Consider the following 27,906-nt stretch of genomic DNA (forward strand, 5'->3'; position numbering starts at 1 on the left):
TATAAATAGAAATGGTTAACATAGCAGGTACACCCTGTACCTGTTGAATTACATACTGGGGTAAGTGTGTGGAGTACTGGGAGTCTTTATCTTGCATTGTACAAATTCTGCCTTGCTTTACTTTACTTGCCTTTGCAGCTGGACTTCATTCCTCATCCCAGTTCCTTTAAATATTAAAAAAGATTAAAATGGCAATGTTTAATTGGATTTATTTTCAGGGCAACCCTGATGCACCATATGACATCATTTTCACCAGGCTTTAAGCCCTGTAAATCACACCTAGCAAGAACACCCATTCCAGTAAGGCATCTCTGACCCTCATGTTCTCTGAGATTGGACCACACAACACTAGGTCTATAAAATTGCCATTGACTCATAAAAGCTTTCCTTGCACACATTCAATTCCAAGGGCTTAACTTTGATTGGATTTTAGTCATGCGTGGGCATAACGGGTCTCTGATTCATAAATATACATCTGACGAAGCAGCTGATGTTTGCTAACTGGTCACCCCCAACCCCCAGCCCCAACCCCCTTTCACCAGTCCATCTACCAATAAAAGCAAAAGTCTTCCCACACACAAATAAAGGTTTCTTCCCTTCCCCTCTGAATCATAGCACCTCAACTATAGAAAAGGTCTGTAATCTGGTTGTAAAGTACTTTTTGAAAATACATGGAGGGGCTTGGCCACAATAACACAGGCTGTAGAATCATAGAATCATAGAGTTGGAAGAGACCCAACGATCATCTAGTCCAACCCCCTACAATGGGAGTCACATGGAAGATGGAGCAAGCTCTGGAGGGTGGGACCCAAAGCAATGGCTTCAAGTTACAAGAAAGGAGATTCCAACTAAACATCAGGAATAACTTTCTGAAGTCAAGAGCTGTTCAACAGTGGAACTGACTCCTTTGGGAAGTGGTGGACTCTCCTTCCTTGGAGGGTTTTAAGCAGAGGTTGGATGGCTATCTGTCACAGATGCTTCAGTTGAGATTCCTGCAATGCAGGGGTTTAGACTAGAATCATAGAATCATAGAGTTGGAAGAGACCACAAGGGCCATCGAGTCCAACCCCTGCCAAGCAGGAAACACCATCAGAGCACTCCTGACATATGGTTGTCAAGCCTCTGCTTAAAGACCTCCAAAGAAGGAGACTCCACCACACTCCTTGGCAGCAAATTCCACTGTCAAACAGCTCTTACTGTCAGGAAGTTCTTCCTAATGTTTAGGTGGAATCTTCTTTCTTGTAGTTTGGAACCATTGCTCCGTGTCCGCTTCTCTGGAGCAGCAGAAAACAACCTTTCTCCCTCCTCTATGTGACATCCTTTTATATATTTGAACATGGCTATCATATCACCCCTTAACCTCCTCTTCTCCAGGCTAAACATGCCCAGCTCCCTTAGCTGTTCCTCATAAGGCATCATTTCCAGGCCTTTGACCATTTTGGTTGCCCTCCTCTGGACACGTTCCAGTTTGTCAGTGTCCTTCTTGAACTGTGGTGCCCAGAACTGGACACAGTACTCCAGGTGAGGTCTGACCAGAGCAGAATACAGTGGCACTATTACTTCCCTTGATCTAGATGCTATACTCCTATTGATGAAGCCCAGAATTGCTTTGGCTTTTTTAGCTGCTGCGTCACACTGTTGGCTCATGTCAAGTTTGTGGTCAACCAAGACTCCTAGATCCTTTTCACATGTACTGCTCTCAAGCCAGGTGTCACCCATCTTGTATTTGTGCCTCTCATTTTTTTTGCCCAAGTGCAATACTTTACATTTCTCCCTGTTAAAATTCATCTTGTTTGTTTTGGCCCAGTTCTCTAATCTGTCAAGGTCGTTTTGAAGTGTGATCCTGTCCTCTGGGGTGTTAGCCACCCCTCCCAGTTTGGTGTCATCTGCAAATTTGATCAGGATGCCCTTGAGTCCATCATGCAAGTTGTTGATAAGGATGTTGAATAAGACCAGGCCCAAGACAGAACCCTGTGGCACCCCACTAGTCACTCTTCTCCAGGATGAAGAGGAACCATTGATGAGCACCCTTTGGGTTCAGTCAGTCTGCCAGTTACAAATCCACTGAGTGGTAGCATAGTCAAGACCGCATTTTACCAGCTTCTTTACAAGAATATCATGGGGCACCTTGTCAAATGCCTTGCTGAAATCAAGGTAGGCTACATCCACTGCGTTCCCTTCATCTACCAGGCTTGCAATTCTGTCAAAAAACGAGATCAGGTTAGTCTGACATGACTTATTTTTCAGAAATCCATGCTGACTATTGGTGATCACAGCATTCCTTTCTAGGTGCTCGCAGACTGTTTGCTTAATGTTCTGCTCCAGAATCTTCCCTGGTATTGATGTCAGACTGACTGGGCGGTAATTATTTGGGTCCTCTCTTTTCCCCTTTTTGAAAATAGGGACAACATTTGCCCTCCTCCAGTCTGCCGGGACTTCGCCTGTTCTCCAGGAATTCTCAAAGATGACTGCCAGTGGTTCTGAGATCACATCTGCCAGTTCTTTTAATACTCTTGGATGCAGTTCATCTGGCCCTGGAGACTTGAATACATCTAGACTAGTCAAGTATTCTTGTACTATCTCCTTAGTTATTCTGGGCTGTGTTTCCTCTGCTGAATCATTTGCTCAAAATTCTTCAGGTCGGGCATTGTTTTCTTTATCGAAGAAGACTGATGCAAAGAAGGCATTGAGGCTTTCAGCCCTTTCTGTGTCCCCTGTTTGCATTTCACCATCTTCTCCTCTGAGTGACCCCACTGTTTATTTGTTCTTCCTTTTCCTACGAACAGACCCATAAAAGCCTTTTTTGTTGCTTTTAACCTCTCTAGCAAGCCTGAGTTCATTCTGTGCTTTAGCTTTTCTGACTTTGTGTCTACACATGCTGACTATTTGTTTGAATTCCTCTTTGGTGGTTTCCCCCCTTTTCCATTTTTTGTACACATCCTTTTTTAATCTTAACTCAGTTAAAAGTTCTTTAGATAGCCACCCTGGCTTCTTTAGGTACCTTCCATGTTTCCGTCTCATTGGTATTGCCTGAAGTTGTGCTTTTACTATCTCCCTCTTAACAAACTCCCAGCCATCATGAACTCCCTTTCCTTTTAATATTACTGTCCATGGGATCTCACCCAGCACTTCCCTAAGTTTTATGAAGTCGGCTTTCTTAAAGTCAGGAAATTGAGTCCTAGTATGTTTGGCTGCTCCTTTCCACTGTATAGTAAACTTCAGAAGAGCATGATCACTCACGCCTAATGATCCTTCCACTTCTACCCCACTAACCAGGTCATCAACATTGGTTAGGACTAGATCTAAAATGGCTGTTCCTCTTGTTGCTTTTCCCACTTATACCTCCCAAGATATATCATGAGGTAACAAGAAAAATAACACAGTGGGCAAGAGAGAGAGAATAAAAGAAGCTGTAATGAGGTGGTTGGAAGTCACTGGGGAAGAGATGGGATTATTATGTGTATTTTGATTTATTTGGAAAGAAATGGAAAGTGTATATGATTAAGTAAATGAAAAATCAATTAATAATAATAATAATAATAATAATAATAATAATAAATTCCAACAGAGTGCTATCTCTCTCAATATGCTGAGCTACAGCTTCACTCTGATTGGCTGTGGATACAGCTAGCTAGAAGGGGGTGGTGAGAGCACCTTGAGAGGGGATGTGGAAATACAACTTCTTACTAGAATGGTACACAAAAGATGAACCAACAAAGGACGTGATGATAAAATGAGCAATGGATTTGGGGTATAACATTGAGTATGATGCCTGGGTAAAACTGTGGAATGAGAGTATAAAATTTACAGCATGTACCACCTTAAGAGAGAATATAATGAAAATGATGTATTGCTGGTATTTGACACCTGTTAAATGGTGAGAATGTATAGGATTAGTAGTAATACATGTTGGAAATGCAAAGATAAAGATGGAGATTTTTATCACATGTGATGGACATGTGAGAAGATGAAACAGTTTTGGGAACAGATTTATAACGAATTGAAAATATATTTAAACACACTTTCCCGAAAAAGCCGGAAGCTTTTTTGCTAGGCTTGATGGGAGAAGAAATAGAAAAAGCAGATCAAATACAGGTTATTTATGTATGCTATGACTGCTGCCTAAACTTTGTTAGCCGAAAAATGGAAAGTACCAGAATTACCAACAATAGAGGAGTGGCAGACAAAGATGGTTGATTATGCGGAACTAGCAAAACTGACCTGTAGAATCCAAAACCATGAGGAAGCAAAATTCCAAAAAGATTGGAGTAAATTTATGGAGTACATAAATAATAACTGTAGAAATCTAAAGACTCTGGCAGGACTGAAATAAATCTTAGGATGTAGATAGGATTGGATACTGTGGGAAAGTAGATAAATGACATAAGAAAACCTGTTGAAGGGAGGGAAGGAAGTCAATACTCAGCAGAGTGTGGGGAAAGAATGTGGGTAAATGATAGTTTAATTTTACTGTATTTTGTTTGTTTGTATTAAATGAAACACCAATAAAAAAGCATTTTTTTAAAAAAAAAAAAAGGGGGATGTGGGAAGGTGGGGAGTTGTTCCTGGCAGTCAACTTGATAACAGCATAAACTCTGTGTATCTGAAGAAGTGTGCATGCACACGAAAGCTCATACCAAGAACTGACTTAGTTGGTCTTTAAGGTGCTACTGGAAGGATTTTTTTTGTTTTGACTATGGCAGACCAACACGGCTACCTATCTGTAGCATAAACTCTGAGTGGTATAAAATCTGCCCTGATGGAATATTTACAGCCAGAGAAGGCAGTCTCTGGGCTGAGGGTTAGCTTGAATGTCAGTGGGACTTTCAAAGGCAGGGTGTGAGGATTCCCTGGCCTGATAGTCTAATAGAGGAGCCTCAGGCGTGAGATTTCTAAAGGACAACAGGCAGATTAATACTACCCTGACTGAAAGTACCAGCCTTTTTCAGAACCCACAAGTTGTTGCAACCTAAGCTATAACACCTCTGTATAGTTTTAAGTAATTGAAGTAAATCTAAGCTGTACATTTATCATCTTACTGAAAAGCCTGTGACACCTACTGAATTCAATATATACGGTATATAGTTTACTGCTTCTTCAAAGCTTTCCACCATTCTTATTGTGAAATAATTCCTTTTTCTGTTTAACTCATAAGACTCAAAGTGCCAGGATAAAAGGGGGGGGGCTATATTAAATAATGGTACACTCTGCAATCTGTTCTGGGACTGAGTTACAGTGGCACCTCAGGTTAAGTACTTAATGCGTTCTGGAGGTCCGTACTTAACCTGAAACTGTTCTTAACCTGAAGCACCACTTTAGCTAATGGGGCCTCCCGCTGCCACCGCACCGCCAGAGCACGATTTCTGTTCTCATCCTGAAGCAAAGTTCTTAACCTGAAGAACTATTTCTGGAATAGCGGAGTATGTAACCTGAAGCGTATGTAACCTAAAGCGTGTGTAACTCGAGGTACCGCTGTATGTACCCAAGAGACAACATTTCTGGGAAGGTAGGACAATATTTTAAACTAAGCCAAAGAACTACATAGGCTGCTACAAGGCTAACAGTCTCTGGGGCCAATAGTTGGGGGGGGGAAATGGCATCCAAGCTATAACAGCTTCAGGCTTTTTCATTCCTCAGTATTGGCAGTAAAATCTGCCTCATATGGGGGGGGGAGGTGTAGGATCCGCCACCCTTCCAACTCTACAATTCTATGATTCTATTATTCTACCCCAGGGGTCAGCAACCTTTTTCAGCTGTGGGCCAGTCCACCGTCCCTCAGACCATGTGGTGGGCTGGACTATATTTTTTGGGGGGGGGGGGAAGAAAAATTCCTATGCCCCACAAATAACCCAGAGATGCATTTTAAATAAAAGCACACATTCAACCCATGTAAAAACATGCTGATTCCTGGACCGTCCACGGGCCGGATTGAGAAGGCAATTGAGCTGCATCCGGCCCCCAGGCCTTAGGTTGCCTACCCCTGTTCTCCCCTTTGACTGAAAGTGTAAAGGAGAGCAAAGGACCCAATGCCATACAATGGGTCTCCACATGTTCTGATGGCTCTTTAAAAGAAAAGGGTGGGGGAAATGAAGGCTTACTGATAAGGAGATGTGCAGGTAAGAATTTCAAATATTCTTTTAAGTTTGTCTGCTGATAATTAAAGAGCAGACCCTCTAAGTGTCCCTATTTTCCAGGGACAGTCCCAGATTTACAGAAGCCATCTTGGTTTCTGATTTGATTCTGGAATGTCCGCTTTTCCTTAAAGGTAAAGGTAAACGGACCCCTGCCGGAGCGGTACCTATTTATCTACTTGTACTTTGATGTGCTTTTGAACTGCTAGGTCGGCAGGAGCAGGGACCGAACAACGGGAGCTCACTCCGTCGTGGGGATTCGAACCACAGACCTTCTGATTGGCAAGTCCTAGGCTCTGTGGTTTAGACCACAGTGCCAACCATGTCCCTATCCACTTTTCCTTAGGATGTCCCTATATTCAGTGGAGAAATGTTGGAGGGTATGGAGTTATTCAACTCCTGAGCCATCTGAAGGCAGCTCTGAATAGGGACTTTTTAAAAAAAATGTTTAATGTTTTATTATTTTTTAATATATGTTGGAAGCTGCCCAGAGAGGCTGAGGCAATCCAGTCAGACTGGTGAGGCATAAATAGTAAAATTGTTGTTGTTGTAAAGGTAAAGGTACCCCTGACCAGTCGTGGATGACTCTGGGGTTGTACGCTCATTTCACTCTATAGGCCAAGGGAGCCGGTGTTTGTCCACAGACAGCCCGCAGGTCATGTGGCCAGCATGATAAAGCCACTTCTGGAGAACCAGAACAGCTCACGGAAACGCCGTTTACCTTCCCGCCGGAGCGGTACCTATTTATCTACTTGCACTCTGATGTCCTTTCGAACTGCTAGGTGGGCAGGAGCTGGGACCGAGCATTGGGAGCTCACCCCGCAGGGATTCGAACTGCCGACCTTCTGATTGGCAAGCCCTAGACTCTGTGGTTTAGACCACAGCGCCACCCGTGTCCCTGTTGTTGTTGTAGGACATCCCTGTTTTCATAGAAGAAATGTTGGAGGGTAATTACCTCTAGGTAATGAGTAAGCATTCTGCAAGAATATCAAACGCATCCATTCTTAAGGAAATCAGCCCTGAGTGCTCACTGGAAGGACAGATCGTGAAGCTGAGGCTCCAATACTTTGGCCACCTCATGAGAAGAGAAGACTCCCTGGAAAAGACCCTGATGTTGGGAAAGATGGAGGGCACAAGGAGAAGGAGACGACAGAAGACAAGATGGTTGGACAGTGTTCTGGAAGCTACCAGCATGAGTTTGACGAAACTGCGGGAGGCAGTGGAAGACAGAAGTGCCTGGCGTGCTCTGGTCCATGGGGTCACGAAGAGTCGGACACGACTAAACGACTAAACAACAACAACAAATGAGCAAGTCATGGATAACTATTGAATCAGCAAAGTATCCAGCTCATTGCTTCCAATAACACCCAAAGTATTAGGAAAAATAGACATTATCTTCTCACAGGGTTTCACTCCTGTCAGAAATCATGCTGCAACATTCTGCACTAACTGCAGTTTTTGGATCAAGTGCAAGGGAAGTCCCACACAGAGTACTTTGCAGTAATCCAGCACTGAAGCCCCCATTGCATACACTACTGTGGCCAAGTTCTCCTGGTCCAAGAATAGTGGAAGTTGTCATAGCAGGCACAGCTGGGAAAAGGTGCTTCTCATCACTGAAGCCCCACCCCCACCCCCACCCCAAGACTGCTTACCTGCAACCCCATTCAGAGTAGGCAACTGACCGATTTCTCATGGGAACAAAACACCCACAGTGCCTCTGTCTTGCTGGAATTAAATCTCATCTTATTTTCCTTAATCTGCCCCACACCTATGTCTAGGCATCAGTGCAGAGCCTGCACAACAAATTCAGGTGTTAAGGAGAACGAGAGCTGCTGTCACAAGCATATGAATAGCAGCTTGCCCCCAAAAGCCTAATGACTGCTCACAACAGCTTCAAACAGGTATTAAATACAACTGGGGATACAGTTACAGATAGGTAGCCGTGTTGGTCTGCCATAGTCAAAACAAAAAAAATTCCTTCCAGTAGCACCTTAAAGACCAACTACCGTATTTTTCCTTCTATAACACACAGATTTTTTCTTCTAAAAAGGAAGGGGAAATGTCTGTGCGTGTTATAGAGCGAATGTGTGGTCCCTGGAGCCGAAAAATCATGCAAAAATCAAATCGCGGCGCTGCACGCTGCACGGAGAAGCGAAACCTGAAAAGAGGAAGCGGCTGCTTTCCTGCATTCTGCCTCAGGGTCTTACTGCCCACCCGCCTCTGTTTCGTTGCTGTGTTTGCTGAAACGGAACAAAGAGCAGGGAAAGCCCCTCCCCTCCAGGCAAGCTCCGTTGCTGCTGGGGGAGAGGGAGAGAGAGGGGGGAAGGGAGAGAGAGAGGGGGAGGGGGAGGGGGAGAGAGAGGGGGGAGGGGGAGAGAGAGAGAGAGAGAGAGATGGCTGGCTTGGGTGGGGGAAAACTTTTGCCTTTCTTTCCTCCCTCCCGTTAAATCCCTCTCCTGCATTCTTAGCCAGCTGCTTCTCTGCACACCCCTCTAATGTCCCTTCTTTGTTTTTCCTTCCCTCCCCACTTAAAATGTGGTTACAAAGCATGGATCCTCAGGATCTTTGCATTGGGTCACCCCAAATTCACCATCAGATCACATAGCATGTCCATGGCTACAGCCTGCACCAAAAAAATCACGCACCCACTGTTGCCTGGGGCTGCAATGGTGCAAAAATGTGGTTACAAAGCATGGATCCATAGGGATTCTCAGGATCTTTGCATTGGGTCACCCCAAATTCACCATCAGATCACATAGCATGTCCATGGCTACAGCCTGCCCCCCCAAAATCACGCACCCACTGTTGTCTGGGGCTGCAATGGTGCAAAAATGTGGTTAAAAAGCATGGATCCACAGGAATTCTCAGGATTTTGGCATTGGGTCACCCCAAATTCACCATCAGATCACATAGCATGTCCATGGCTACAGCCTGCCCCCCCCCCCAATCACATACCCACTGTTGCCTGGGGCTGCAATGGTGCAAAAACGTGGTTACAAACCATGGATCCACATGGATCCTCAGGATCTTTGCATTGGGTCAGCCCAAATTCACCATCAGAGCACATAGCATGTCCATGGCTACAGCCTGCCCCCAACAAATCACGCACCCACTGTTGCCTGGGGCTGCAATGGTGCAAAAACGTGGCTACAAACCATGGATGCACAGGGATTCTCAGGATTTTTGCATTGGGTCAGCCCAAATTCACCATCAGATCACATGTCTGTGGCCACAGCATGAAGCACAAAAATGATACATCCACTGTTTCATTCAGAATGTTTTTTCCCTTGTTTTCCTCCTCTAAAAACGATGTGCGTGTTATGGTCAGGTGCGTGTTATAGAGCGAAAAATACGGTAAGTTAGTTCTTGGTATGAGCTTTCGTGTGCATGCACACTTCTTCAGATACATACCACACGAAAGCTCATACCAAGAACTAACTTAGTTGGTCTTTAAGGTGCTACTGGAAGGAATTTTTTTTTGTTTTGACTATGGCAGACCAACACGGCTACCTATCTGTACCTGTGAGGAAGGTTCAGCTGAAGTAGGATTGACACCATTGTAAGACTGCCCACAGTTCCCACTCCACAATGCCAGTTCAGGAGGGTGGGACTGAAAGCCATGGAGAGACCCAGACCCAGGCCACACTCCCCTTGTCCCACTGTCTGTAAAGTCCAACCCACTCGCTGGATCATCACCTTGTCGTGGTGAGTGGGCTTGCATGTTCCAATGACCCTTGTGAGCAAAGCCATCAGGAATCTCGTACTCCAAGCAGGATCACCCAAGGCAGTAAGGTCAAAGGGGAAGAGTCAAACATCCAAAAACCCAAAGTGCTGCAGCAACAAGTACAAAATAACTCCTCTGCAGCGCCACAAATCCAACTCAATGGTGTAACGTTGTAAAATGTCAATCACTTCTCCTACCTAGGCAGTTATCTTTCCACAAGAGCCAACATTGATGCCGAAATCCAGCATCGCCAGAGTTCTGCGAGTGCAGCTTTCTCCCGATTGAAGTGCAGAGTGTTTGAGGACTGGGACATTCGCAGGGAAACCAAAATACTTGTTTACAAGGTATTGTACTACCAAAATGCATGTGAAACATGGCCCACTTATAAATGCCACCTCCAACTCCTCGAAAGATTCCATCAATGGTGTCTCCAAAAAATTTTACACATCACTTGGGAAGACAAGCGAACTAACATCAGTGTACTAATATCAGGAAGAAGCAAAGATTACCAGTGTTGAAGCAATGCTTCTTCAACATCAACTTTGTTGGACTGGTCATGTTGGAATAGAGTAGTTGGACTACTCTATTCCAAACTTAAAAACGGAAAGCATAATGCTGGTGGTCAACAAAAGAGGTTTAAAGATTGTCTCAAGGCAAATCTAAAAAAATGTAGTATAAACACTGACAACTGGGAAACACTGTCCTGCGAGCGCTCCAGTTGGAGAACAGCCTTTACCAAAGGTGTCATGGGCTTTGAAGACACTCAAACTCAGGACACAAAGGAGAAACGTGCTAGGAGGAAGGCATGCTTGGCAAATCCACATTGTGATCAACTCCCACCCAGAAACCAATGTCCCCACTGTGGAATGACTTGTGGATCCAGAATTGGCCTCCACAGTCACTTACGGACTCATTGTTAAAACCGTATTTATGGAAGACAATCTTACTCGGCTATGAGTGATCACCAAAGAAGAAGAGAAAGGCCAACCAAGTCCAGCTCAGTCCCATGGCCAGGCCTGGATCCAGATTGGGACAGATCCATGGCATCCAAGAATGTTTGCAGCTGCCCTACCACTACTCTCTCCACCACCTTCCCAAAGAAAGGGATATTTACAACTGGTCAACAGTTATTCCAATCCAAGGAGGACATTTTTTTAATGAATGTTGTTAGGAATCTTTGTAAATGGGACTTGTGAGCAAATGTGAATAACAAGAGTGTCTAAAATTTGCCAGGTTAAAAGGTGGCAGCCATACAGCAAATAAGTGGTGTTCCTGGTTATTCCCCATGTGTGCATCACCACTTCATTCACCCTTCCCCATCCAAAGTGTTCTGATAATCAAATCTGGTCTTTGCATTGTGTTACAGCATATTGCCATTTGGGGGGAATGGTGTCAAACTCAATTAAAACAATGATCCATTGTTGATCTATACCACAAAGGAAGATTTATTGCATTACAAAGATGGGGCAGAAGATAAATCAAGACTGTAATTTTTATTTCAATGGATGTTCAATTATATGGCTATTAAAATGTTTACATTTGGCTTCATCTATTGCAGATAGGAAAGAAATAATTAAAGTAGCTAATTACTAGATCAATTTCCTAAACTATGTAATGCACATCTCTAAAAGAAGCTAATCTTTCATCTAGATTGCTTACAGCAGGCTTTCTTTTCCTGGCACATGACTTCATATCAGGTAATGTAATGAATTAGACAGGAGCCAAAATTTATTAGGAGATGAAAGGATGAGTGACAATGGCGGCCATTCAGAGCTCGTTCTTACATGCTCTAAGACATGCCCTCATTCCATTTGCAATACTAAAGGAGGATGATCCAGTCTCCAACTGATGAGGGGTGGAGGGGTATATAAAGAGTCTTCTATTTGGAACATTCCACCCTTCTTGCCTTCATTATGCTTTCCTGACAACGTGGGATGTTCCAGCTTGAAGACTGTTGCAGAACACAATAAAAGTAGTGTTCTTTCTTTTCTGGAATTCAGTGATAAATAAGATGGTTCTTCCATTATCAGGTGTACAATATTCCATAAATTGGGTCCTTCTCTTAGGCATGACTTCAGAGGATAAAGATTAAATGCTCAGTCTGCCCCACATTAACATTTTTCTTCCTGGGCAAAACACCTAACAATTTATCTCAACTGTTTCTTCTTTGCTGCTCCATTATATGCTTTCTGTTTATATTGTTGTCTGCCATTCCAAACTCCAAGTGGTATGAGATTCCAGGTGCCTTCCTAGGTTTGGTTTCCTCAGAATGAGGGATAGCGGAGACTGTGGTAACTTTATGATATATGGTTTATTTACCTCTATAGAAATATACAACCTGAGCCAGTGATGGATGGGCTCAAAGCATTCACACCCCAAGAAGTTCTGGGCCATAGGCCCAGATTCCAGCAGAAATCAGGCATGGCTCTGTCTTCCCAGCCTGCTGCCTTGCTTCTAGCTTCTATCTCTCACACACCTCATCTCTCAACTCTGGCCTTTTGTCTTTCTAACTACCAGCAAGTGGGGGGGTACTCATTTTTATCTGGCACAAAGCCACTTCCTTAATGGCCCATTCTTAGAGGGAATTAGATTTAGGAAACTAGTTTGGCTATTCCAGGAATTGAATATGTGCTGGATTAGAAGGGTATCTGGCATACAGCCAACCTTCCACCAAATCATAACATTATAGTATCTTACTAGCAGCTATTAGGAGACTGAAGTCGTAATCAGATAATCAGAGATATGCAGTGTTTAGTGTGCTTCAGCACTGCACAGGTGTGGTAGCTGTTCAATGGGCTGAGTGCAGTGTCTGTGTTTTAAAGCTCTGAAAACAAAACCAACAAAATTCATCAATGGAATGGCAGCTGTAAAAGTTATTCCAAATCAGCAGATTTAAACAATTCAAGAAAACAGCCATCTACTCTGAATTGTGCCCAGAGCGAAATAGAAGATAGTGCTGCTATTTCACTCAATGAGTGACAAGCTTCTTATATGCAGGCTGGCCCCTGCTCAAAAGTTGGCCACTGTGTTCTGGGCCAGCTAGTTTCCAACAGCTCTTCCAGAAGAGAAGGAGGGAGAGAGGCAGACAACCCTCAAGTACAGTACATTATAATAATCCAAATATTCCACATGCCCACATAAGGCATGTGTTTGCATTCTCCAGGAACAGGTGCAGCAGTGACAAGAGACTGGTGCCAGTTCTGTTAGGAGTGAGGAAGGGACAATATTCTTAGCAAGATTCGAAGGCAGGCACTGAAATTTAATCAGGATTAAATTGCAAAACAAAAGCAAAACAGCAGTGTGCTTTTATAACATTTATTCTGGTTACTTTTTATAGTTCATATAACTGCAGCAACAATGTCAGCACTGATGAAACATTCAAACATAATTATTTATTCTAAAGCAAGGGACTTATTTCTTTGGCATGTATTTCTGGTACCCATGTAATTGTTTAGGAAAAGTTGGCCAGAAAATGGATGATCTGGAAGAATAATCTCAAGTGTTCTGAAAGTGCAGGCTGGGAATGACATTGTTCCCCTCTACCTTCCCTGAAGGTGCCTCTGGTGTAGTATCGTTTTGGTGTTCTCTCTCTCTCTTCTTCCTCTTTGCTAAGCAACAAGACTAGCCTGAGGATGCAACACTGTGTGAGGTAAACTAGTTTGTACAAGTCCCTGATCCAGCAGCCCTGTGTGGGGGATCTCTGGAAACTCAGGCAGGGAGGGCTGCTGTTAACACGTCACAGGCTTGTTAGTGTAGAGGCTTTGAAGCACAGGTGTGCTTTGCTGGTCGGTTGCCTGCCAATTTTGCCAACTTCACTTGGCCGGCAGTTCTTCCAGCAACAGAGTCATGACACAGGCTTAAAAAAGTGTGTTGGCTGCTCATGTTTGCATCAGAAAACCAAAAGGCCAAGTCTTGACAATGGGACACTTTTCTAGATTAGTTTGGTGCTGAAGCTGAAGAAGAACCGATGTGTTAGATGTAGTTCCAACTTCTGCTCAAGAATAGTGTCAGGAGAGTATAAGTAATGGAAATTTATCAGTAAGGTCTGAATACAGTGGGTACTGAATACTTGAATACACTGTACCTCTGTACCGGGTTACAGATGCTTCAGGTTACAGACGCTTCAGGTTACAGACTCCGCTAACCCAGAAATAGTACCTCGGGTTAAGAACTTTGCTTCAGGGTGAGAACAGAAATCATGAGGCGGTGGTACAGCGGCAGCAGCAGGAGGCCCCATTAGCTAAAGTGGTACCTCAGGTTAAGAACAGTTTCAGGTTAAGAATGGACCTCCAAAACAAATTAAGTTCTTAATCCGATGTATTGGTAAACCTTTCTGCAAGGGTATTGTGACGTTGTCCTGTTATGTCCTCCCAACATCCCCATGAGATAAGGCTAGGTTGAGAGACAGAGAAATGGCTGGTCTAACAGGACAAAAAAATGGACGGGAATGGGTGAATTCAGTTCGGATGACCATCATATCTACTACTGTGGGCAAGAAACCCGTAAAAGAAATGGAGTGGCCCTCATAGTCAACAAAAGAGTGGCGAAAGCTGTACTGGGATGCAATCTCAAAAATGATAGAATGATCTCGATACGAATCCAAGGCAGACCTTTTAACATCACAGTAATCCAAGTTTATGCACCAACTACTTGTGCTGAAGAAACTGAAATTGACCAATTCTATGAAGACTTACAAGACCTTATAGAAGTGACACCAAAGAAGGATGTTCTTCTCATTATAGGGGATTGGAATGCTAAAGTAGGGAGTCAAGAGATAAAAGGAACAACTGGCAAGTTTGGCCTTGGAGATCAAAACGAAGCAGGGCAAAGGCTAATAGAGTTCTGTCAAGAGAACAAGCTGGTCATCACAAACACGCTTTTCCAACAACACAAGAGACGACTCTACACATGGACATCACCATGGGCAGCATCGAAATCAGATTGATTATATTCTCTACAGCCAAAGATGGAGAAGCTCTATACAGTCAGCAAAAACAAGACCTGGAGCTGACTGTGGCTCAGATCATCAGCTTCTTATAGCAAAATTCAAGCTTAAACTGAAGAAAGTAGGAAAAACCACTGGGCCGGTAAGATACAATCTAAGTCAAATCCCTTATGAATACACAGTGGAAGTGAGGAACAGGTTTAAGGATTTAGATTTGGTGGACAGAATGCCTGAAGAACTATGGATGGAGGCTCGTAACATTATACAGGAGGCAGCAACAAAAACCATCCCAATGAAAAGGAAATGCAAGAAAGCAAAGTGGCTGTCCAATGAGGCCTTACAAATAGCGGGGGAGAGAAGGCAAGCAAAATGCGAGGGAGATGGTGAAAGATACAGGAAATTGAATGCAGATTTCCAAAGAATAGCAAGGAGAGACAAGAAGACCTTCTTAAATGAGCAATGCAAAGAAATAGAGGAAAGCAATAGAATGGGAAGAACCAGAGATCTGTTCAAGAAAATTGGAGATATGAAAGGAACATTTCGTACAAAGATTTCCATAATAAAGGACAAAAGTGGAAAGGACCTAACAGAAGCAGAAGACATCAAGAAGAGGTGGCAAGAATACACAGAGGAATTATACCAGAAAGAAATGGATGTCTCGTATACCCCAGGTAGTGTGGTTGCTGACCTTGAGCCAGACATCCTGGAAAGTGAAGTCAAATGGACCTTAGAAAGCACTGCAAATAACAAGGCCAGTGGAAGTGATGGTATTCCAGCTGAATGATTTAAAATTTTAAAAGATGATGCTGTTAAGGTGCTACACTCAATATGCCAGCAAGTTTGGAAAACTCAGCAGTGGCCAGAAGATTGGAGAAGGTCAGTCTACATCCCAATCCCAAAGAAGGGCAATGCCAAAGAATGCTCCAACTACCGCACAATTGCACTCATTTCACACGCTAGCAAGGTTATGCTTAAAATTCTACAAGGAAGGCTCAAGCAGTATGTGGACCGAGAACTCCCAGAAGTGCAAGCTGGATTTAGAAGAGGCAGAGGAACCAGAGACCAAATTGCAAACATGCGCTGGATTATGGAGAAAGCTAGAGAGTTCCAGAAAGACATCTACTTCTGCTTCATTGACTATGCAAAAGCCTTTGACTGCGTCGACCACGGCAAACTATGGCAAGTTCTTAAAGAAATGGGAGTGCCAGATCACCTCATCTGTCTCCTGAGAAATCTCTATGTGGGACAAGAAGCTACAGTTAGAACTGGATATGGAACAACTGATTGGTTCAAAATTGGGAAAGGAGTACGACAAGGCTGTATTTTGTCTCCCTGCTTATTTAACTTATATGCAGAATTCATCATGCGAAAGGCGGGGCTGGATGAATCCCTAGCCGGAATTAAGATTGCCGGAAGAAATATCAACAACCTCAGATATGCAGATGACACAACCTTGATGGCAGAAAGTGAGGAGGAATTAAAGAACCTTTTAATGAGGGTGAAAGAGGAGAGCGCAAAATATGGTCTGAAGCTCAACATCAAAAAAACGAAGATCATGGCCACTGGTCCCATCACCTCCTGGCAAATAGAAGGGGAAGAAATGTTGGTAGTGAGAGATTTTACTTTCTTGGGCTCAATGATCACTGCAGATGGTGACAGCAGCCACGAAATTAAAAGACGCCTGCTTCTTGGGAGAAGGGCAATGACAGGCCTAGACAGCATCTTGAGAAGTAGAGACATCACCTTGCCAACAAAGGTTTGTATAGTTAAAGCTATGGTTTTCCCAGTAGTGATGTATGGAAGTGAGAGCTGGACCATAAAGAAGGCTGATCGCCGAAGAATTGATGCTTTTGAATTATGGTGCTGGAGGAGACTCTTGAGAGTCCCATGGACTGCAAGAAGATCAAACCTCTCCATACTGAAGGAAATCAACCCTGAGTGCTCACTGGAAGGACAGATTGTGAAGCTGAGGCTCCAGTACTTTGGCCACCTCATGAGAAGAGAAGACTCCCTGGAGAAGACCCTGATGTTGGGAAAGATGGAGGGCACAAGGAGAAGGGGACGGCAGAGGACGAGATGGTTGGATAATCTTTTCGAGGTTACCAGCATGAGTTTGACCAAACTGCGGGAGGCAGTGGAGGACAGAGGTGCCTGGCGTTCTCTGGTCCATGGGGTCACGAAGAGTCGGACACGACTAAACGACTAAACAACAACAACAACAACAACAGGACAAATCCATGGATGTGGGATAGGATTTCAGCTGAAGATGCCCAGGTGAACTCCATGTCTGGACAGGGATTTGAACCCAGGTCTCCCCCGACAGGATTTATTCACACTTACTTTTTGGACCAAAAAAACCATGGACCATGTCTGGAAAGAGCAGAAGAAAGATACCGGTACGTGTGGATAAGCCATTAAAATTATAACTTTACTTTAAAACATGCAAATGTTAAAATACTAAAACAGATTAAATTGCCTCAACTTTCTAAGCATCTGGGTAGGCTTGTCTAAACAATATTTTAGCAGGCACTGAAAAGAGACGTCTGCTTGATCTCAATATGCAGGGAGTTCCAAAGTGTCATCTGATCACACTAAACGATTGTCTCACGCTGCCACACTAAATGTTCATGTTCTTATAAATATGGAACGGGTATGATGTGGCACCTGTAGCAGTGCCAATATAAAGTTTAAACAAAAACAGAAATTCTTTTCAACGTATTAAAATAACAAAAGATTTGTTCCTAGTTATTCTCAACTGTTCCCATGCCCATATTCCCATATTCCCCTACCCTCTGTGGAACAAGTCCCAGGGCTGGGCTATTTTCAAGTCTCTGCTGCCATCACAAAGAAGGAAACGTGAGAGAATGTCTGTTGCTTGTGTGGTGAGGCCCCGGACCCCACAGTTCCCTTAGATAATAAACACATGGACACAAATATTTAGGTTAAATAGGCCACAACTTTATTGGTTACAGATGTGAGCGGTTTAGTTTAGGCATTGAGTGTAATCCAACTATATCATGACTCCTACCTGTCTGCAGGTAGTCCCACTAAGGGTAAACCACCAGTAGGGGGAGCCCTATGACATACGTCAAATTGGGGGGACCCCCGGGGTCCCTGATGGGTCATGGCGTGGCCCTAGCCCACGACCAAGCTTTGGACAGAATCCACACCCCTGCATCCCTTTAACAGGATACCCTTATTGAGGAGGGGCAGGCTTAGGGCTACACCCTCCGCTCCCATAAACAAAGGCTTACCCAATGCCTAATTGCCACTCAAGCCAAAGGGCTCGCCACCAACACCCTCACACCTGCAACTGATCTCTAATGCTCTCCATGATGTCAGCCAGCCAAATATCATTACTCAATCGGAAAGGTGAAAGCCATCGTTGTGAAACAAGGCCTCCTGGTCAAAAAGTAATGGTGGGGTGCCATTCAAGAGTTGCACCATCCAGGCCACTGCATGATTAGCCATTTTCCTGGCTCTGTTTATTGCTGACGGGTGACGGCACTCACGCCAACAACCCCTCCAAAAGTTGGGACCAGATTAAAGTGCCCTTCCTTAGAACCAGATCCTTCTCTCCCAGTTGAACAATCAGAGCGCTGGGAGGGGGGGGGGCGTGTAAGGCAGCTCTGACCGTCACCATTGGCATAAACTCCTCCCATTTCAAGCCATGCCTTGTGATCCAGGAGACTTACGTTTTCAGGAAGCCCCAGGAAGCTACCCAAGCTTGATGGCATCCATATGTTCATCACTGGGTAACCTGAAAATAAAGGAGTAACAGAGTGTGATTACTGTGGGTTATTGTGGATATGCCTTCTGTATGCATCAGATCTCCAGCATCCCATATCCTTGATTCAGCACCATTCCTGAAGGAATGCACCGTGAACTCCATGGCTGGAAGACTACAGGCCTGGATGGCTTTACACATCATGCGGGTAAACTGGTGTGAAGCCAGGCGAGAGTGATCTTGGTGAATATGGAAGGGGCCTGGACCAGGAGGCCCGAGGTAGAGTTATCTCCTGGCACCCTTTATGGGACACAGACCCTTGTGCTCCAATGCCAAGAGTCTGATAAGGGCGCCTTTACCTGATTGGTCGGTTTTAGATTGTCAGATGCATATTACCAATTCTGAGGGAGACAAATTTTCCCGATCCCCAAACACACTTACATGGATTTAACACAATCTCTTTACATTCTCTCATTTTGATCTCCTCTCATTAGTCATGATGACACACTTTTGAAGACCAGACTTCCGGCTTGCTCGGCATGTCATCTCTGTGTGATATCTGAGGGTGCCATTTCAATCTACCATCTCTGTGGAGATGACCCCTGAGTAACCTCTGTATGCACCCTGGGTCTGTGGCACGAATCCTGCTTTCTGAAATCACTTGGCATAGACTCCTGAGATCAGTGCCTGAGTTCCAGCTCTTCCACCACACAGAGTGATTTAAATCAGAGGTAATCTCTGCCTTCATTGCCAATCACCCATTTTTAGTTAGAACGCCTGTGTGGTTGTGTTAGAATATTGTTTGTGTGTGCCCAGTACTATGCTGCATTTTATTCTTAAAATTACCTTTAATGTGTGATAATAAATCACTTCCTTTTCTATAATCTCTGTGTGGGTCACCTTTTCTAGATTGAAGAGTGTTCTGATGCATGCAAGGGGTGGGGCTTGGTTCAACTCTGACTAAAAGTCCCATTGGAGCAGAGTGTTTTAGGAATCAGGTGGGTGGACATTTCCTGCTTGGCAGGGGGTTGGACTCGATGGCCCTTGTGGTCTCTTCCAACTCTATGATTCTATGATTCCCTAATAGACATGCCTGTCAACCCTGTGTCAACAATGTGAGAATGTAGGCTTCTCAGTTGCTCTTGTGCAAAACATTGTACCAGATTTTCCCTAATCTTTTCTGAACAAGTATACTTTGGCTTTGGTTGCACAAGCTGCATGTTCAGACTAGATGCATTAACAATAGTTACTTATTATCAACTGTGCATGTGACTGAAACTTGGAAAAACCCTGAACTCTCTGCCTTATGTTATATTGGCACAAATCAAGAGGTATAGAGATCATTGGTGAGATCCTGAAGATGTGCCGTTCATGATCCTAGTTCTGAGTTCACAAAATTTCAATATCTCTGGTGTTTGCTAAGCTATAACAAAGAAAGTTGAATTTCTGCTTGCAAAGTATTTAGGAACTCTAAAAATTACACAAAATTATCTGCACTGGTGTGTGGATCAATCTTCTCTAATAGAACAGGACAGATTCTTCGCTGAAACACTATATTCAGATGAACCATTTTAATCATGCCCACTAGGCATTTGGCCTTTCATGCATATAAAAAAAATACAATGGAAGTATTATTTAAGAAGCTCAGGCAACCCCAAGAGTTTTTAGTTGGCCAATAAGTAATTACAGAACCATGTAGAAAGCTGTTCCCCAATGCCACCTTTGCATTACCCATGGCAAATATGTTATATGTAGGGCTGCCTTTGAACTGTTTACAATCAACTGAATAATACTTACTTAGCAGAGGTAATAGATCTAATTCTGCATTGAACCAAAACTCAGTTCTCAGGTGGACACCATTGCCATTATAAGAGAACAAGGGAAAATAGCACTGGTTGAATCCAACAGGGTACAAAGCCACTGGATCTCAGAATCCTTCAGACTTTCTTTAACAGACTGAATGAAATTTGGATAACACTCAGGGACATCCTGGGCTATGTGGGAATGAATTAGGTGCTGGTGGGACTAGGCCAGGCATCAGCATCATCTCTGATAGCAAGGGCCACATGCATGTGCACACTGAGGCCGCGCACACCCTTCCTCCCATCTCAGTGTGCCTTTCCCTTTTTACTCGCTGGATCATCACCTTTTCGTGGTGAGTGGGCTTGCATGTTCCTATGACCGTTGTGAGCGAAGCCATCGGGAATCTAATACTCCCAGCAGGATCACCCAAGGCGGTAAGGTCAAAGGGGAGGAGCCAGACAAAGAATGATGCAAGAAGTCCTCAATGGCAGAACAGGTGGATGATAACAAGCGGTATGCTACAACAACTGTGCAGACAGATGAAGACTGCAGCAGATAAGAATCTACTGGTTGTTGTGATACTCAGGCCATCGGAATAGAGCCTTACTGCAAAGACTGTGCGTTGGTCAGCATGCACTGATCTACACACATAAAACAAATTCACACACAGGTGTCTTCCAAAAACCCAACCCAAACCCCCAAAGTCCCATGGTGATCAGCAAATGGTAACTGGGCATGATTGTGAAATCTGGAAGCCCCAAGTCATGAACATGGGTAGTGGATACAGATTCAGTGGTTCCGACTCAAGGAATGAGGGAGTTGAGCAGCTCGGCAGCTGTATCCATGACTGATCAGCCCTTTTTAGGATCTACTCTGCTCACCTCGAAAAGAGGGAGGGGCTAGAAAAGGTGCCCTAAACATAGTCTGCCTCCCTTTCCCCCTGACTGGATTACCACACCCAGTGGGGTTACCACCCAGCGGAGGTAAAAGACAATTGAAATTTGGAACATGGAATATATGCACTTTGTTGGATAATACAGATAATGAGCGTCCCGAATGCAGAACTGCCAATCATTGTAAGAGAGCTGCGATATTTTAACATTGGTATTGCACCGCTTCAAGAAACTCGAAGAGCAGGCGAGGGACAACTGAAGAAAGAAAAAGGAGGCTACACATTCTTCTGGAAAGGTCTACCTGAACAAGAACGTTGAATACATGGAGAGGTATGATGAATGTTGATGAATGCTGGATAGATCACCGATTAATACGCTCCACAATGGCTATCAATATAATACCCTTAATGCAGGCTTCAAGGAAGGAAACCAAGGCACAAAATGAACACTCAAGCCCTTCAAGATCCTATTAAGCAGGACTGCTTACAAACAACTCTTAAGGACCATCTGCTTTCAGAATTCCCTGATAATATCGAGGAACACTGGACCAAACTAAAAACATCCATTATTGCAGCCTGTGAACAAACTAAGGGGCATTAACTCACCAAGAAACTGTCTTGCCTGGCTATTTCAACAATCAAATCCCCCAAACTCTCAACAATATGTATCTTCTGCATCTTGGTGCCTAAATTATAACATTTGTTTGAGTATTTTAACAATACGGTTATTAACATTTGTGGGAGGTGGGGATTGCACATATTGTTTGTTCTGATAATAACCCATTGTCAGAGCTGCCCGAGGTCCCAGCTCACAAAGGACCAATGCCAGTTCTTGTTATATACAAAAGTCTTTATTGAAGTTCAGTTTCGATTTCAAAGCCGCGGCGCGCAGCTCTACGTCTTGAACTCTAGACTGCTGAAGCTCCGTCTGAATCTCCTCCCCCCAGAGACCAGTTTAAGACTCTAGCCTTGCTCCACCTCTTCCTTTGCTCTTTCCTCCTCTGGGTCCGCCTGTCCACTGGGGTCTTGCCCTTTCTAGACTCTTCTGACGCTGAGTCCCGAGTCTTCCCCTTGCCTCCGGCGGGCTTTAGGACCTGGTTCCCAATCCGGGTTTTCTGCCGTCCCGCGCACCTGTACATTTGAACTTGGCGCGCGCGCCCAGCCGGCAACCTTTCTCCTGACCGTTACACTGCTCCTGTCACTGCTTCCCCCTTCGGGGGGGCTAGCTGGACCTGACTTCCCCTCCGTTCCCTCACTCTCTGATAGAGGCGTGGTCAGCCCTGACTCATCTTCTCTCCCTACTGGAGGAGACGCTGGCCCTGATACATGGGACTCTTCCCCCCCCCCACTACGCTCTGGTGGGGGAACTGGTCCTGATCTCCCGCTGCTGCTTTGGGAGTCCCCGCTGGCCCCTTGCTTCTGGTGCGTCCCCCCTGGGACCCCCCTTGCCCTGGCCATCGGCGCCCCCCTCTGGGAATCTTCTGAATCGCTGGAGAAGCTCATGGAATCTCTCAGGCCACTGTCATACTCCCCTACGCTGCCCTCAGATTCTTCCCCTTCGCTCTCCGTTTCCTCTCTCCCCTGTGCCTCTGCTCCTGCGCCCCTGACACCCATGCTTATTTTTCAATATTCTGATAATTATTTGTTTGGTTCCAATATTGAATAAATTTATACCAATGAGTCTTGATTTTGCAAATCCTTCCCACAAGGTCTTACGCTATTTTGTGTAGTACTGCTCTGTGCAGATACTTCCTTCGCAGAGAGTTGATATGATTTGTTGTTTCTAATATTCACTGAAGTGGTAAATCTATGTTTCAGCAGTACTGTTTTTGATATTAGGGATGGAATGTGTCACTAATTTAATGTATCTGAAGAAGTGTGCATGCACACGAAAGCTCATACCAAGAACTGACTTACTTGGTCTTTAAGGTGCTACTGGAAGGATATTTTTTTTTTATTTGACTATGGCAGACCAACACGGCTACCTATCTGTAACTAATTTAATGTTCCTCCACAAGGGACATTTTTAGTAAAGCTAAAGGTAAAGGTACCCCTGCCCGTACGGGCCAGTCGTGTCCGACTCTAAGGTTGTGCGCTCATCTCACTTAAGAGGCCAGGGGCCAGCGCTGTCCGGAGACACTTCCGGGTCACATGGCCAGCGTGACGAAGCTGCTCTGGTGAGTCAGCACCAGCGCAGCACACGGAAACGCCGTTTACCTTCCCGCTATAAAGCAGTACCTATTTATCTAGTTGCACTTAGGGGTGCTTTCGAACTGCTAGGTGGGCAGGAGCTGGGACCGAAAGACGGGAGCTCACCCCGCCGCGGGGATTCGAACCACCGACCATGTGATCGGCAAGTCCTAGACACTGAGGTTTTACCCACAGCGCCACCCGTGTCCCAAGGGACATTTTTATTACCCATTTATTACCCATTTATTTTTGAGTATCTTTCATGGACTGACTGGATGCAAAGGCACCAACTGGGAAACCCCCAAGGGAACCCCCAGAGGAAGAAGGCTCAGAGCCAAGGATTGGTGGTGGGAAGACGATGAGTGGTCAGAGGAAGAAAAGGAGCAGGCTTGGAGGAGGAGGTGTCAGACGCAGAAGAGGCAACAGTGCAGGAAGAGGCTAGGGCAGAGAGCAATCCAGACTCAGAGGCAGGAGAGGAGGAGAGGGCAAGAGACAGAGATGACGCAGGCTGCTGAAGAATCCAGGGAGTCTAGTCGTCCTGCTACGACCAGCTCCCCTTGCCCTGGTCTCCCAGAAACTACAGAGGTATGAAGAGATATGAAGATATGAAGAGAGGTATAAAGAGAAGCAGAGATAGACAAGGTGTTGAAGCCTCAGATTGCTTGGGAAGAAGCCAGGGGAAGAGGAAACTAGGGAACAGTGGCAAGGGGGGACGGGACCTTAAGTCCTTGCAGCTGCCTCACTGGGGCAAGACCTACTCAGAAGAGTTGCTGTGATCACCAGGCCTGTGATGTTTGGGTTTCTTCACTGACACCAAGTGTTTTATTTCTGGCCTACTCCTGACTCTGGCTCCTGACAGTTTCTCACTAAGCTAGAAATAATATCAATATATAGTTGTCCATGTGGTTTTGTAGGGAGAAACAGTGCATTATGTGAGTCCTACATCAGTTTTGAAGCACTAGAGCGCAACTTCAGTGGAAACACAGCCTGAGAGAGTGCTGCCAGTGGATATTTCTGTAGCCTAAGGCCACATTTCCTAAACTTCTGATATCAGAGGCACTTTTTCAGAATTAAAATTAGAAAATATATTAATCTTATGCAGTGCTTTTTTTCCTAAAAAAATGTTTAGGAGTACTCACATTAAACACTCGCTTCCATTTGAGACTCAGGAAACACCGTGACAGGAAATGAGGCCACCATCAGGGGTAGCAGCAGAACTGATGATTCACCATGCTAGAATTTTTTGTTTCTTCTCCAGTGAGATTCACAAAATGTTTAGGGGTGTGCATACCCCTGCATTCCCCCATGGAAAAAACCCCACTAATCTTACAAGAGAAAGGGTTTATGTTGAAAGTAAGTAAGAGTAAGAATTACCTTTCCTCACAAGTGCCTACCCTATGTATTTTTTTATATGAATCACTATCCTGGGCTTGCCTACTTACTGGAAACAAGCTAAGACCAGAGATTCATGCAGAGACACAACGTGAAATACCCTCTGATGGCAGATAATTCTGCCCTCTCTCTGTACAAGGAGTCACTGATTGAATACATGTTGTGGAATGGCAGAATTAGCCCCCCTCCAGCTGCAGAGACTGATTGGAAGCAGACATGGTCAGATCAACACATCAAGGAGATGCAACCAAAAACATCCTGTGTAGACTCACAGGAGCCTTTAATTATTTAATATATTTCCTATGGCACATTTGCACATAGCACACTGGGATGTCCTGGCACATAGCGTAGGAATTAAGGGCCCAAAGGAAAGTAAAAGCAAACAAAGGCTAGGCTAAGCAAGTTCACTTTTCATAAATTAGTATATTTTGGCTTCTCTGTGGGGTGTACTAAATGCTTTCCCCCATAAAATATTCTTCATGGCTTTCCCTCTCTTCTTATGCTAGGGGGAGCCAGCTTCATTTTGTCTTCAGCTTAAATGTATTCCAAGCCAAGCTAGACGCCTGAAACTCCTCCATCCCATTGCTGGCTTCTGTACTTGGTTGGATACCAGCCTCCCTCTGAATGTTTGGCGTAAATCCTAAAGACCCAGAGTTATTCCTTCCTTAAGTGGAGAGCAGCTAATTACTTGTTCTGCAGAATAACAGGAAACCCACAGAAGTTCTTACAATGATGAAGATGAAATTTACCACCTGTGGAAGTTTTGGAACAGCAGTTTCCAAATTTAAGCCACAAGATATACATATGTGTGCACACTCTAAAACCCATGAAAGCTTTGTTCCACTGGGTCAAAGCACAATAAAAGTTAAATTTGCCATGCTTTCTAAACACCAAAAGATCAAAAACGCCTTTCAAATCATCATGGAAGCAAATCATGCTGCCAATAAGCAGAGCACTGTAGTTGTGGGTAATTTACCTTAATTGCCCTGACATACCACTCACCAAAAATATTTGACTTAACAAATGTGCTTCCATTGGGTTGTGTGGTTTGATAGCAAAATATATTGCTTTAGAATTGTTGATTCAAATTTGATCCAAATTTGATTGTAGACTGATTCCACCTCAAGCAAGCAACAGAGTGCTAAACCTAACACTTCAGCTCCTAATATCTCACCAGGAGAAGTGGTTAAGCTTTGTCTAGAGATGTTTTTGCCAAGATATAATCTCTGTCCCAGCAAAACCCCACCGCTAGCCACCAGGTCAGAATATCTTCATAGAAACTCTGACAACCAGAAGGCCCAAATGTAGACAATTCCAACAAGAAAGAAAGGTGGGCTTGCATAAGGAGCTTACAGATGAGCTGAGATTTAAGAAGGGCATGTGTAAGAATTGGAAGAAAGGGAAAACCACAAAGGTTTTCCCTACATGGCCTCTGTCTTCACCCTAAAGCAGACATGTCCAACTGGTTGATCGCGATTGACCAGTAGATCGCGGGAGTAATTCTGGTCGATCGTGGGATTAAATAAAGCAGGCAAGGAATGTTGCTGCCCCTGCAGCTGGGACCCTCTGCCGCCACCGCCATCGCCGGCGGGAAGGTTGGGCTGGGTGGCAAGTGCAAGGAATGTTGCTGCAGCAGCAGCCCTGGTGCTGTGTCCCTTTGACAATGGGGGAGGGAGGGGGGCAGGCGCGATCGGGATCCACATCAGGTGTGCAGCTCCCTTTGATGGGGCGGGTGAGAAAGGGCTGGCTTGTGGGTGGGGAGAGAGCTGCTTAAGGTGGGGGGGGGAGAGAGCGCTGGCTTGGGGAGAGGAGAAAGTCAACTGGCTCCTCAGAGAGAGAACTTTTGCCTCCATTTCCTCCCCCCCCCACTTAAACTCCCCCCTCCCGTGTCCAGTTAGCCACCTCCTTCCACACATGCACCCTATGCATGCTCCTTGTCCCTTCAATGACAATGGGTAGATCACTGCCAGTTTTTTATACCGGGAGTAGATCGCAGCCTATTTGAAGTTGGATGTGCCTGCACTAAAGGAAAGCAATGCCCTACCTGGAAATATCATAACAAATGATGCAAGGGATGAACTGCAGCCCAAGATAGGAAAAGAGGGGTCAGGGAACACCTAGCTACTTTAAATGAATTCAAATCTCCAGGGCATGATAAGCTGCACCCAATGGTACTGTGATAAATTCCTGTGGCTCTAATTTATTTTAACTTTTTAATAGTGAATGTTATATTATTGTAGCACATCCTGGGACCTGCTGGGGAAGGGCAGGCAACAAGTACTGCAACTGCAGCAGCAGCAGCAGCAGCAGCAACACCCCCAGCATATGTCTGAAGACAAACCCTTATGCATTTGCAGTTGCTCAGGAGGCTTGCGGAGAGCTTCCTGAAGCTCTCCAGGCTTCAGTGAAAGCCTGCATTCGCCCCATAGGACGCACACACATTTCCCCTTCATTTTTGGAGGGGGGAAAGTACGTCCTATAGGGCGAAAAATACAGTACTTGCTCCTATATATACTTGCTTGGACCTTCAGAATGATGCCAGAGGCCCTTCCACAGGTTCTTCTGCATAAAGAGTCAAGGTGGTGTCCACTAGGAAAAGGGCCCTCCTTGTTCCGGCACCCTGGTTATGGGATGCCCTCTGCCATGATGAGGCTTGCGTCATGTGACAGAGACACATGAGAGCAGAAGCAGCAAAGCAGGCTGGGAAGTGCTGGGACTGCGCAGTCATTTGGGCCTATTAACATTATTCAGGCCTAACTGCTAACTGTGGAGTCACTCTGACATGTGACTTAGTAGCCAGTTTCTCTTTTGTGTTCTCTGTAAGATGTGAGAGTCTGTCTGTCTCAGCTGTGAACAGTGTCTGTATGTAATCTCAGTCAAACTGTTTGAAACCGTGTTGTTTATGAAGAAGTTTATTTTAATTCAGTAAAGCTTTTATTCTTTAAAACTCTGCACTATTAATTTACGCTGCATGTCAGCTTGCCCTGCACACAACATCAATACCTCTTTGGCACCAGGTGAAGACCTATTTATTCTTCCAGCCCTTTTAAACCCATCTTTTAGTTCTTGGAGCAAATAATTTTAGCTGTATTAGATTTATTT

The 27,906-nt window shown here is 44.7% G+C and overlaps 1 long non-coding RNA gene across 1 annotated transcript; it reads right to left on the reverse strand.

Annotated features, from left to right (window-relative positions):
- Window positions 1-27,906, reverse strand: LOC310844682. Its single transcript, XR_014564247.1, has 4 exons — window positions 27,330-27,906; window positions 18,496-18,560; window positions 17,141-17,170; window positions 1-164 (listed from the first exon to the last, which is right to left on the reverse strand). It is a non-coding gene; the product is annotated as an uncharacterized lncRNA (long non-coding RNA).

Source organism: Podarcis gaigeae, assembly GCF_964106915.1.
Source record: "Podarcis gaigeae genome assembly, chromosome: 5".
Classification (NCBI taxonomy): Eukaryota; Metazoa; Chordata; class Lepidosauria; order Squamata; family Lacertidae; genus Podarcis; species Podarcis gaigeae.